This window comes from Salvelinus alpinus, chromosome 10 (genome assembly GCF_045679555.1).
Source record: "Salvelinus alpinus chromosome 10, SLU_Salpinus.1, whole genome shotgun sequence".
Taxonomy (NCBI): domain Eukaryota; kingdom Metazoa; phylum Chordata; class Actinopteri; order Salmoniformes; family Salmonidae; genus Salvelinus; species Salvelinus alpinus.
Window position 1 is genome coordinate 49,737,334 of NC_092095.1, and position 14,417 is coordinate 49,751,750.

At 42.9% G+C, this 14,417-nt stretch overlaps 1 long non-coding RNA gene across 1 annotated transcript; it reads left to right on the plus strand.

Moving 5' to 3' along the window:
- The first annotated feature begins 1,532 nt into the window (after nucleotides 1-1,532).
- Nucleotides 1,533-14,103, plus strand: LOC139532152 (uncharacterized). Its single transcript, XR_011666512.1, has 3 exons — nucleotides 1,533-5,331; nucleotides 5,826-6,033; nucleotides 10,507-14,103. It is a non-coding gene; the product is annotated as an uncharacterized lncRNA (long non-coding RNA).
- Nucleotides 14,104-14,417: the final 314 nt, after the last annotated feature.

The window sequence follows — 14,417 nt, forward strand, 5'->3', positions numbered from 1 at the left end:
TGTTCAACCAATGCAGTGTTAAAACAGTTTTCAGAAGAATTCACAAGCTTGTAATTGCAAAACTAGGCAGAAATGAAGAAGAGAAGTGATTCGGAAAAGAGGGAACAAACGGTGTTATGCTTTGAACTGCTTTTAATGAAGTCTGTTCCTTTCGGTTTACTTTGATGAATCATTGTTTCCCCATTAGGCTCACTGTACCAACGAGAGCTGCATCTCCATAAAACTAAAGGGGACATCATCCCCATTCATAACTGTTACTAATGTATATACCTATAGTTTGGTTTTGAAAGATTCATACAACACAAGAACAGTACACTGCCCTCTGATCCCAGAGATCATAATAACCTTGTCTCACTCCCACTATCCAACATGCATTTACTGTCCCCAAGGAGGCTCCCTGCCTGTTTGCCTGCCTATATACCTGCCTTCTTGCCTTGCTGCCTGTGTGGCTGGCTTCCTGTACAGATAGCCTAGCAGGAGGGAGCCTGCCTCTGCCTGCTTGACTCTCTGCCTTCCTGCCTCTCTGCCTGCCTGCCTGCCTGTCTGCCTGCCTCTCTGCCTGCCTGCTTGCCTCTCTGCCTCTCGGCCTGCCTCTCTACCTGCCTGCCTCTGCCTGCCTGCCTGCCTGGTGCGCTCAACAGTAAGAGGTGATATAGGCCTAATCATTATTACTCTATAATAACTGATAAATAATCTTCATATGAACGGTCACTAGGGGAAATTGGCTTTTGTTATTTCATGTGTAACCGCATTGCACCTGCAGAAGCCCGATCAGCAAAACAAGTCAGCCAGCACTGAATCATCTGCAGGTAGTCTGCTAGGCTATATTGTCATTAACAAACTACTGGAATTGTGTTTGTGTGTATATGGATGGGTCACTTTGGGTCCTATGTTCACTTTTTTCATGTACTGTAGTTCCATCCTATTTAAAAAATAAATACAAAATTACAGTTTTTTTAATACAAGCAGACCATTGAAAGGTCTCTGTACTTTTTTTTTCTCTCTCAGTGTGAGAAGCCAGTTCCGAGTTCCAGTTCCGAGTTCCAGTTGTCTTTCCAGACTTAGTTGTTGTGACAAACTTTTGACCAGATAATTCAGTTCCCTGGGTGTAATTACTCAGTTGACTGCAGGCACATTTAGATTTAATTAAAAGTGAGAGCCCAATATCACTTTTCATTGCACCTGACACCCTGGCGTTAACTTTGCAGCTTTGCATTCATTAGAGCAGGCAGTCATTTTGTCACATGGAATTTGGAATTACCTAAAGTTGTATCTTATTTACAGCATAATCCTATCAGAATATAGGGTACATCCTTAGGCATGAAAGTAACAAAACTGAGGTGTGTGTGTGTGTGTGTGTGTGTGTGTGTGTGTGTGTGTGTGTGTGTGTGTGTGTGTGTGTGTGTGTGTGTGTGTGAAGCCTGTAGCCACAGCACGGCTGCAGCTGACGCAGTGAACCTGCACACACACACACACACACACACACACACACACACACACACACACACACACACACACACACACACACACACACACACACACACACACACACACACACACACACACACACACACACACACACACACCTCAGTTTTGTTACTTTCATGCCTGTGTGTAAGTGTGTAAGTGTGTAAGTGTGTTGGCAGAGACCTTCCAGGTTCCCCACAGTCATAACACGGTAGGAGCATGGCTGTGTCTTTGCACTGCCAATTATCACTCCGGAAATTCACTAAACAGACTAACTACATCACACACACAGTGTGTGGGGTGATTGATATGAGAAATCTGCTTTCAAGCTTTGTCTCTAATTAGATGAAACAGGACAAATAGATCTCACAAAACATCTTGCTCACCTTACGGCCTCTGCCAGGTTTTGCTTGAAAGGCAGAGGCATCTCCAGCATCTTTTCGACACTCTCTTAGAAGGCCAGATACATTTCCACTGTCATTTCTGATGTGGACTGCCTCAATGTTACAGGATTGTCAAAATGTAATTGAATTCTTTAGAACAGATAGCTACAACTCTTCAGGGAAATATCCAGAGACAATATACAGTCTGTACAACAGCAACAAATACAAATTAATAAAGATAGTGCTAAAGTAACTATTCCTAATATCGAGTACATCCCAGTGCTTAATGGTAAACACAGCATCTTGATGTGTGATCTGCTTTTTTATTAACACTATTTTCCTGTGGACAAAGAGAGTTATGCCTTTAACTGGACCAATAGCCTTGTTTGGTATGCAGGTCCACCGGAGGCCCCAAACATAACAATTCATTGGCTCTAGTTCTCCTTTGTGTCAGATCCCACATTTCAACTCAATTAAACCCCATTTTATTACAGAGCTGCATCTGCGGCATGAGTGTGACTAATTGAAAAGTGAACGGAAAGGAAAAGCAATTTTCTCACCTAGAAATGACTCACCTACTCATCACACAATGCTTTCTCAAATCGAACAAATGGTTCAAGCCTCTGCTCAAACTTAGGAACAGTGAGCCTCATTATCACGTTGGAAAGGTAGATGACTGATGCCTATTTATCCGTCATTATATATCATAGGGCTTTCTCTCTTTGTGCTCATTCGCCATTAGATGAGAAAATAAGAATTACATCATTTCACACAGACAGGGCAAATACAGTTAATTGTTCAAGTGTTATTGTTAAAGCCTCTTAATCCTAGGATTTAAGAGTGATTAACATTTGTTCCATAAGATTTAACAATGGACTAAAAGCTGTCATGTTAATCACAAGACATTCTTATAAGCTAGGATAATTTGTTATTTTATTTCATGGTTAGCACCAATCAGTGCTCAAAGACTTGCACTCTCCTGGATAAGCTCTTGAAGTCCATTCATAAAAGTAAATCTAATTTTACTTTGCCTTTGAGTCATTCCATTGGACCACCTCCACTAAGGAGTTTTTATAACTAACCCAAGATAGACAAGAGCCTGTCGTTTCCAACGGGAGCAAATTAATCATAGCGTGCAGAACAAGCAAGAAGGTGGGCAGAGCAAAACACGAGCTACTGAGATCTTATTGGCGCGTTATTTGCATATTTCAGTTAGGGAACGCCTACTCCGTGAGGTGCGCGTGTGCATTCTAAACAACGCACTTTTTTTGAAACTTTGGCAAAATGCAGTCAACTCTGTTTGTTACAGATTTTAGTTTGGAAACAGAAACCTGTATGGAGATCAAATGTTTCATCGATGAGAAAATTAGCAGAAATTCGGCCAAAGTCCATCTCGCTTGATATTCTCCCATTGTCGGCCACTGGGCTTCCATACTAGTGAGTGGAAATGCCAACCGGATGCTTCACGTTTATGCGTCCAGTTTAATATATGGCTCATCGTTCTGTCTGTGGTATTAGATTTTCTGTGATAGTGAGACACTTCCCTCTTGTGGTGAAAAGGATACTGTAGTTGTATGGAAGTCAAATGTTCTGACTGCGCCACCTAGTGGTCAATTATAAGTACTGCAATGAGAATACTGGAACACTGGTGATCAACATTCATTCAAAACAACCACTCCTTATGAAAGTAACGTGTCTGTGCCATCAAACCCCTACAACTCATCCAGAACGCCGCAGCCCGTCTGGTGTTCAACCTTCCCAAGTTCTCTCACGTCACCCCGCTCCTCCGCTCTCTCCACTGGCTTCCAGTTGAAGCTCGCATCCGCTACAAGACCATGGTGCTTGCCTACGGAGCTGTGAGGGGAACGGCACCTCAGTACCTTCAGGCTCTGATCAGGCCCTACACCCAAACAAGGGCTCTGCGTTCATCCACCTCTGGCCTGCTCGCCTCCCTACCACTGAGGAAGTACAGTTCCCGCTCAGCCCAGTCAAAACTGTTCGCTGCTCTGGCACCCCAATGGTGGAACAAACTCCCTCACGACGCCAGGACAGCGGAGTCAATCACCACCTTCCGGAGACACCTGAAACCCCACCTCTTCAAGGAATACCTAGGATAAAGCAATCCTTCTGCCCCCCCCCCCCTTAAAAGATTTAGATGCACTATTGTAAAGTGGCTGTTCCACTGGATGTCATTAGGTGAATGCACCAATTTGTAAGTCGCTCTGGATAAGAGCGTCTGCTAAATGACTTAAATGTAAATGTAAATGTGTTCGACAGAGACGTGACAGTTGGTGATAGAGTGGGGAAATTACTAGTGAGAAGCATCCTTTTCAGTCAACCTTAAAGTTCAATTTTCATTTTGATGTGCTGTGCAGAGGTTAGGTTTAGAGTTGAGGTTAGTTTAGGGTTCGAGCGGTTAACATAGACTCTGGCCATGGGAACTTATTTGTACATTTGAAATGTATGTTGTCCTGTTATGACCCATATGACTGTGTTGAATATCACTCCCTGACCACATTTTATAAAGTGCCTGGGGAAGTGAGGGCCTCCACCGTGGGAGATTTATGATATGGATTTATTTTATTATCAAGTAATAAAAGTGGTCCCAACATCTGTTTTATTACTTTTATAAAACAGGGGTGCCAATACTGATGGAGAATTACGAGGCGATAGACTGATTTACTGGACATCAGGACTTACTGCTGACTTGTAAGTCCTGACGTACTTCAAAATTCCAAGTATGGCAGTACCAAGTACCTCAAGTAAGGAATGCATAATGGATACCATGCCAAACAAGCAAAAGCAAAAGGCTGTTGTAGGCTCAGAAAAAAAGTGTTGGCAGCAAAATACAAAGGACGCTTTATGTTGCTCTTTACCATCGAGCAAAACCCAGCAGACCAGTCTAGCCCAATTTAAGTCTTACCCTGAATTCAGAGGTATACTCTGCCAATAACAGAGTGGGCTAGACTGGCAGAGACGGTGTGTTTGTTTCTTGAAATAAGGGTGTTTTGGATGGGCACATTCTGCTAGTATTGATAAACAGGTCTGTTGGCAGGCGACTGATGTGGGCAGGGGTTTGAGTTAACTCAGGCCCAGACGCTCAGACCGTTCTGTTGGAGGGACGCCAGTGAAATTCTCTGGCCCGCTAGAGGCAAACGATTATGTGAAGAAGAAGAGTGGTCCGGGCCGCCAAGAGCATCATTTCCCGTTAGAATGGGAATTAGAGGACCACACACTTAGTTCAATCCCATCAGTCACTAGGAAAACGGATCGATGAATGAAGGATGGACGAAGTGGGGTGCACAGATGTGCTGAGTCACAGGCCATTGTGACATCCCTTCCTCTGTCTCAAAACAACAAAGATCCATCTATGTGGTCCAAGCCAGGCCAAAGGATGATTTCAGAGAAGAGGACAGAGGGGGTAACATCCATGGGATGGAAGAGCGAGGACAGGATGGAGGACTGGATGTGTTGGGATGAGGTAAAAAAATTCCCTCACTCTGTCTGGACCTACTGTAATAAGACAGTTATTGTTAACACATTACACACACACACCGCCGGAGGACATCTATTTTCCATCCTCCTCTGGCTACATTGACTTCTATACAAAACCTAGGAGGCACGTGCTCCTCACCCCCTTTCATAGAACTTCCGAAGGACGTCCTCCAACCAATCAAAGCTTTTGCAGTATGAACTAACATGTTGTCCACTCAACCAAAGGATCAGAGAACTAACCTAGTACTACACATGTGTGATTTAGAAGCTCGGTGACTTGGTAACATTGTTGGATAGATTGAGATAGTGAATAGTGATAGATGATCATTTTTAGGTTACTATTCAATTCCAATTAATTTCTACAGGAGACGTAGGAGGTAGATTAATCCTTGCTTGGACATACACATTCTTAGCTCTTCTGTCTAACTGTGTTGTGTCATTGTTTTTTGTCTTCCCTGTTAAATCCTGTCCCACCCTCAGTGGAAGAGTTGAGCTCTCCAACCGCATCCATCTGTGATGAGCATGTCCTGCACTGAAACCTAGCCACTGAACACCTCTACCCCTGTCCTGCACTGAAGCCTCTGAGCACCTCAAACCCTGACCTGCACTGAAGTCAAGCCTCTCGAACACCTCAACTCATGTCTTATAACCTCATTCAGTCACTGCTGTGATCCCTTCCCAACACTGTGTAAGTATCAGCATTCAACATCAACTTTCATTCCCATTTTACAAAATTATTTATTTATTAAATCTTAGGGTTAAAATATTTTGTCTTTGATGATTTTTTAAACACGCTTTGTGGACTCTGTGCAGTCTGTGACTATACTGTGGGTCTCCCATCCTCCTACATTTTCACTGTCACCAGCCTCCACTGACACCCAGAATCATATTAAACCTCCATACAACCAGAGCCTCCCAGCCTCTGAGGCAGAATAATTCAGATGTGTTAAATAGTAAATAAAAAGGAGGATTAAAAAAGAGCAAATTAAAACATCCAATGAGTTTACTGACCTCTCTCTGTCTGCCCCAATCCCTGCAATCCCCTCTCCACAGGAGCAAATAACAGCTTTATGAATACCGCCACACACACACACACACACCGCCAAGTCTTGAGTGAACTGAAACACTACATGCCAGCTTTACGAATGCCACCAGAAAAAAAGTAGCTAAGTAGCTTACTATGCAGAAAGCCGTTTAGTGCTCATTGTTATTTCTGGATACTGTGAGAAAAAGTGCCAGAGGCAATTTAGGCCATTGCCTTTGAGTGGCTGTGTGGTCACTTGTTTTTACGACGAGTCTGAAGCAGTGAAATAGTACATAATGATGTCTGGTTTGAGTAACAAACAAACACACACACACACACACACACCACTAAGAGCCAAGTCCTGAGTGAAGTGAAGTGAAACACTACTACTGGACTCCTGATCAGATGACCGGACCTTTGAAAACTCATCAAGTCTGCCAACGCCTGTTACTGTTCAAACAACTTCTCTCTCATTTTCCACCCAGATCATCTTGTCCCAATTTGACACATTACTTGCGATTTCACTTTGAGGTTGGTCCCATACTGGCAGTTGTTTTTTCTGGGCCAAATCAAACAATAGCCTGATCTGCACTTTGTAATGCAATAGGGGCAGGGTTTTTAAAAACGTTTTGTGTGGTGCTAGTGAAGTTCTCCACCTAATTTATTCCCTTCAGCAAGCTTATAAAACTTAAAGCATTTTGACTAATTTAACACTAAGAGGATACAGGTCTAAAATGAAACATAGAGGCCTTTGATTTCTTAAGATGACCCAGAAGATGACTCTTTGGCTCTCTAGGACTCTAGGAATCTTTGGCTCCTATAAGCAGCATAGCAGACCATTGATAAATGTCCTTCATCTCACTCAGTTTTGAGTGAGATGTTCTTCCAGGTCACACCAGTTGAGGCCGCTCTCAGTCATTTCTACCTGGATGTCTCTCTATGGGAGAATCTCAATTGCATACTTCTCGAGTCCTCTCTCATCTCTCCTCACCTCCTTCTCAAAACCCATTGGAGGAGAAGGTCATAGGGGAGGGACCTCTGGCTTTCTCATCCATTGGTTTGTGAGAAGGAGGTGAGAAGAGAGGAGAGAGGATGCGAGGGGTATGCAATTGAGATTCTCTCCGAGCCTTTCTGGGCCGAGAAGATACGTCATGAGGTACAGAAAGACAGTTAAAAAATGCCACTCAAACATTTCATAGCTCTACATGCTTTCAGAAAGAATAAAAATCACTGTCTCTGAGCAAGTTTATGAAATGTGTTTCACATTAGGGTTATATGAATGTTTACTGCAGGCTTAGTGCCAAATTAGATTTACAGAACTATCCATAATCGAAAGCTGTTAAAAAGTGAGCTAAGTGCATAATTGAGCAAACACTGTAAAGCTGAGGATGCATCAATGGAACATTCATCCACACCTGGACTACCACCAGAGAAACTGTCTGAGAAGTGTTTCTCTCTCTCTCTCTCTCTCTCTGATTGGTTAACTGACAGAGGTTATAAGGGCACCTCTGGCCACCTAGAGAGACAGGCACGATTCAATAAACGTCTTCCTCAATTTGTCAAATAGTCGGCAGTAGGCTACATGCCAAGTTCAACTGGGCTAACCCAAATAGCTAGCTACACTCGTAGAAAAAAAGTGTTCCAAAAGGGTTATTCGGCTGTGCCGATAGGAGAACCCTTTTTGGTTCCAGGTAAAACCTTTTTGGTTTCAAATAGAACTCGTTTCGTGTAGAACCCTGTCAGGAAAGGGTTCTACCTGGAACCCAAAGTGGTTCTTCAAATGGTTCTCCTATGGAGACATCCGAAGAACACGTTTAGGTTCTAGATAGCACCTTTTTTCTAAGTGTATAATAGCTTGTTAAATAAGAGGCCTGTAACGGCTGTCAATGTCGTTCTCCTCCTCAGACGAGGAGGAGCATGGATCGGACCAAGATGCGGAGTAGGAGGTATTCATGATTTTAATGGCAAACCAACAAACACTACAAATAAACAAAACAACAAACGTGACTAACCTGCAACAGTCCTGTGTGGCCCAAACGCTAACACAGGAAACAAACACCCACAAAACACCAGTGAAACCCTGGCTGCCTTAGTATGACTCTCAATCAGAGACAAACGATACACACCTGTCTCTAATTGAGAATCATACCAGGCCGAACACAAAACCCAACATAGAAATAGAAAACATAGACTGCCCACCCAACACTCACGCCCTGACCAATAAAGACATACAAAACAAGAGAAAACAGGTCAGGAACGTGACAAGGCCAAACATTTCATGAAATGTTGTTACATACAGCATTTCATATATCTTCTCCATTTTACCAATATTTTTCTTGCTTTTACCTGTTCGAGGTTGGCTCACTGCCGCTCTCCCTGAAAACTCCAGTCAGGTTTTGGGCGATTTCACATTTGAATTCACTGTTGTCACACGACTTCCGGTAATGACCGTCTTTGGCTTTACCTTGAAGACCGCCTCCTAGACGTTGAACTGATGTGCCCAGTGGGTAGCTAACTCAGCTTGCTAGCTGTGTTGATGGACGTATACAGAAAGTAAACAAAGAACTGTAAAGTAAGTTAAGGACAGATAAACAAACACACAAAGAAATGATTGAAAACACGGTACATAAAAGTTTATGCTTTTGGCTCAGTATATGGAGGGCCAAAATGTATTTTCTCTCTAACATGATCGATATTATGAAATGACCATCAGCCCTTTTAAGAGAGAGGTTTTTTTTTAACTGCTGTGCGTCTAATCTAGTAGTTCCGTCTTCCTCCTCTTTTTCAGCCCAAATAGTTTCAACATGCTCATTATTGGCTAAGTCTATTGCAACCATTATTCCGTATATATTGCCTCATTAATCTAATGTATCCAACCCTTTGAACATTTGAATAAATTGTTGAATATCCAGTTAAATCAGAAGAAGACATATTTCCCATATATTAAGAGTAGTGATAGAATGTGGGATATCCAAAAATCCAATTGTAAATTGACCTCAGAATTTGTTTTGCAATTTAGGCCCACACCGTGCCTCTCTACACATACCCAGCTGGCTTTCATCCCTCTAAGAGAAAAGAGGGGAAAGACTGCCAAGAAAAGCACGGCCTAACCATAATTCACCCTCTGCATTGAACAATGTGATGGTTGATTAACATTTGACTTTTACAAGTCTGTGTGTTGAACAGCGGTCCTATGCGTGTGAGTTTTGGAAAAAAAATGGACATGAGCAAGTGTTCAGTGATGCAGAGGGAAGGGCCAATGGAAATGGAAACTGTCGTGTTTCCAGGAAAAATATTTCCCAGTCAGCGACCATAGTCCCATCCATTGAAATGCATGGATGAAGCCAATGGGCATGGAGAGAGAGCAAGAGAGTGCAGGTCTTTAGCGAGGAATTTGCACTTTAACTCACACGTCTTATCAGATCAATTTAAGCAACTAAAGTAATAATGACATCCACTGATTAATTATGAGATTGTATCTTTACATAATGTTGCTGTCTGAGAACATCGTAACAAAAAATGTGCCAATTGTAATTTTGTACATTTATTAAAAGCATAAATTCCCCTCAATGTACTTAGAACATTTCATAACTAGGACCAAGATTTAAAATGTATTCAAAATAGCTTCTGAAGTTTAATGGGAAAATATGCTAATTTTTCATTTCCTGAAAACTTTTTGTATTGGAGTTAAGACCTTTTCATCAGACAGTGACGTAATGAAAACCAAGGTTAAATACCCAAAGGAAACAAAATGTGACATTCTAAAAAAAACTAGGCTATATTTCCACATACTGTAGGTATAATGTATTTACTGTAAAATGTTTTCGACAAGGATGCTGTTATTGGATGCAACAGGAAGTGTTTTCTGACAGGTACTCAAAGCCACATGGTATAGTACACATGGTTATATCCTTCCTGTTTGGCCCTGTCCGGGGGTATCATCGGATGGGGCCACAGTGTCTCCTGACCCCTCCTGTCTCAGCCTCCAGTATTTATGCTGCAGTAGTTTATGTGTCGGGGGGCTAGGGTCAGTTGGTTATACCTGGAGTACTTCTCCTATCTTATCCAGTGTCCTGTGTGAATTTAAGTATGCTCTCTCTAATTCTCTCGTTCTCTCTTTCTTTCTCTCTCTCGGAGAACCTGAGCCCTAGGACCATACGTCACGGCAAACCAGGCATGATGACTCCTTGCTGTCCCCAGTCCACCTGGCCTTGCTGCTGTTCCAGTTTCAACTGTTCTGCCTGCTGTTATGGAACCCCTACCTGTTCAACTCTTAATGATCGGCTATGAAAAGCCAACTGACTTTTATGCCTGATTATTATTTGACCATGCTTGTCATTTATGAACATTTTGAAAATCTTGGCTCTCTCTAATTCTCTCCTTCTCTCTTTCTTTCTCTCTCTCGGAGGACCGGAGCCCTAGGACCATACGTCAGGACTACCGGGCATGATGACTCCTTGCTGTCCCCAGTCCGCCTGGCCCTGCTGCTATTCCAGTTTCAACTGTTCTGCCTGCGGTTATGGAACCCCTACCTGTCCCAGACCTGCTGTTTTCAATTCTTAATGATCGGCTATGAAAAGCCAACTGACATTTATTCCTGATTATTATTTGACCATGCTTGTCATTTATGAACATTTTGAAAATCTTGGCTCTCTCTAATTCTCTCCTTCTCTCTCTCTTTCTCTCTCTCGGAGGACCTGAGCCCTGGGACCGTGCGTCGGGGCTGCCGGGCGTGATGGCTCCTTGCTGTCCCCAGTCCACCTGGCCTTGCTGCTATTCCAGTTTCAGCTGTTCTGCCTGCGGTTATGGAACCGCCACCTGTCCCGGACCTGCTATTTTCAACTCTTGATGATCGGCTATGAAAAGCCAACTGAAAATTATTCATGATTATTATTTGACCATGCTTGTCACTTATGAACATTTTGAACATCTTGGCATAGTTCTGTTATAATCTCCACCCAGCACAGCCAGAAGAGGACTGGCCACCCCTCATAGCCTGGTTCCTCTCTAGGTTTCTTCCTAGGTTTTGGCCTTTCTAGGGAGTTTTTCCTAGCCACTGTGCTTCTACACCTGCATTGCTTGCTGTTTGGGGTTTTAGGCTGGGTGTCTGTACAGCACTTCGAGATATTAGCTGATGTACGAAGGGCTATATAAAATAAACTTGATTTGATTTGATATAGTGTAGCAGCTGACTATGGCATAGTACCACATGCTTGCTACTGTAACACAACCTCAGTTATCAAATCCATCCCCTATCAAACCAATAATGACAAAATACATCAACAAATATGACAGACAGCCTCGTATACAACAACATTAGCATTAACAGGGATCTTTTATCGCTCTCTGTTCTGCTTGAAGTGAGTGTTAACTGCTAGTTCTGAAGTGTTTGATTTTTTCATTCACTACAAGGGGATGCATGAGTTCATGGGAAGCCGTCATGTTTATCGTTGTGAGTGTAGCCTGGGCCTCGCTAGGCCCATACCTCATGTCAGCGCTGGGGAATCAGGGAGAAACCATCGACCGACCGATGCCCTAATCAACTACAGATGAGTGGAGGGACAGAGCCCGGCCAAGAGCAGAGGAGGCCCCACTCTTCAATAACATTAGAAAAAGCAGACGGGCTGGGAGGCTGTGGATGGCGGGTCCCAATGGGCCAGAGAGGCCTGGCCCACTCTCAGTTTTTCAGCTCCAGCGTCACAGTCTTCTCCTGAAGTCACCACCTGAGAATGCTGGGACGCGGGGCCCCACAGCCCCTCGCGTGCGAACACAGTTTTTCCGAAGGAAGGGGCTCACTCTACCCACATAGAGTCAGGTAGCCCGAGCCGAGACAGCCTCAACACCAAGAATCTGCTGTTGACTCAATGCAGTCGCCTCTCCTCTCGTGTCCAGGCTACAGTAGGCCACAATGCAGTGAGGCACTGCAGCACACTCATATATGAAAAGGCAAAGCCGCAGAGGTTAGGAACTTTGACTTTGTGCTGGTCACAAATAATACAACCACATGTTTGTGTTCTCAGTATAGAGTAGTATACTACTATCCAAACTCCAAAAGAGACTCCAAAAGAGAATTTTCTCAAAACAGGTCACATTGACATTGGTTTCACAAAATCAAAACATATCAAAATCAAAACATCCCACAAAATCAAAAGTATAGACATTGGTCCCACAAAATCAAAACAGTAATGACTTCCTGTACAAAACGGGTCTTGATCTGAGTTCTTGTAGATGTGTTACGAAACACACTGAAACACCACACATGTCCATTAAAACGCATAAGGCAAACCCACATAATAGATCCTTAAGTAGTCGGACGGAAAGTGTGGTGTGTAGAAAGCCCCCAAACACAAGTGTTCCCCTTTTGGAGTGTTCCCATCTGTTGGTCAGGCTGAGGGGGAGAGAATTCCTTCACACATATTTATTTGTGCTGGCTTTTCCAACTTCTGATTAGCCATACTGATTACTGGGCTTATGTGAATGAATGGAAAACAAGGCGTTGTTTCGACTGTAGCTACCAGCGTTAAACAGTAGGCCTACTCTTCAATGGCACTGCTGCTGCATGCTAATAGAACAAACATCGTAAGTGACATTTGCAGATATTGTTTGACATTTTTTCTCTCTGTAAATATATTTGATGTAGTTGCGGTTGATCCTTAGGGGCCTCCTTAATTGCATTCTTCGTTGGAAACATTTACATGATTCTGTAAGGTGGTGTCCATGCCTTTCGTTGCACCACAGCATACAGTATCTGTGCCTATGCTACTTGTCCAGAGTGAGTGGTGGTCATCAGTTTGGAAAACCCAAAGATTGGGGATCTAGGCCAGACCCAGGTGTCATAAACCCGATGCCCTAGGACCCAAGGTGAGCTGTTTGTCTCCCTCCAAGATCACTGTAGTGCCCCACCTGCTGGATGCCACAGTTATCAGACGGTCAAGTTGAGGAAAGTAGATGTCTGAAGACTGCTGGATTATATATTACTCTGTTATTTATGTCTGGGAGATAACTGCTTACATTTTTTTTACCGAAATTCCAACTCCGATCTTGAAAACACTTCCAGTCAGATAAGCATGAGAGAAGAACATTCCTCATAAATCCCATCATCCTATCTCTCCAAGATGTGCCAGCCAGGTAGACGTGATATTCAATATAATGAATCATTACACAGCGGAGCTTGGCAGTAGGATCAAGTGGAGTTTATTATGGGAGTTCATTATTTTGGGAACTGGGAAAAGAAGATAGGCCTATCCCACTGGGCACACACTGGTTGAATCAACGTGGAATAGACGTTGAATTGACGTCTGTGCCCAGTGGGATGTTGTTGCCCTTAAATTCTGATAGTGAAGAAAACTATGCATATTTTCTTCATAATTCATGTGAGTCCATCAGAACTTTTATGGAGTTGAGTGAAGGAAGAAAGGGGACTTTCAAATCAAATGTTTTTTGGTCACGTACACATATTTTGCAGATGTTATCACGGGTGTAGTAAAATGCTTACATTCCTAGCTCCACCTAACAATACAAAACAATACACACAAATCCCAAAATGAAAAAGAAAGAAATTAACAAATATAGAAATATTAGAACGAGCAATGTCAGAGTCCGGAATATAAATATATAGTATTAGGATGTGGTGTATAGACGGTATGAACAGTATATGAATAGAAAAGGTGTTTACAGTCATGGCCAAAAGTTTTGAGAATGACACAAATATACATTTTCACAAAGTCTGCTGCCTCAGTGTCTTTAGATATTTTTGTCAGATGTTACTATGGAATACTGAAGTATAATTACAAGCATTTCTTAAGTGTCAAAGGCTTTTATTGACAATTACATGAAGTTGATGCAAAGAGTCAATATTTGCAGTGTTGACCCTTCTTTTTCAAGACCTCTGCAATCCGCTCTGGCATGCTGGCAATTAACTTCTGGGCCACATCCTGACTGATGGCAGCCCATTCTTGCATAATCAATGCTTTGAGTTTGTCAGAATTTGTGGGGTTTTGTTTGTCCACCGCCTCTTGAGGATTGACCACAAGTTCTCAATGGGATTA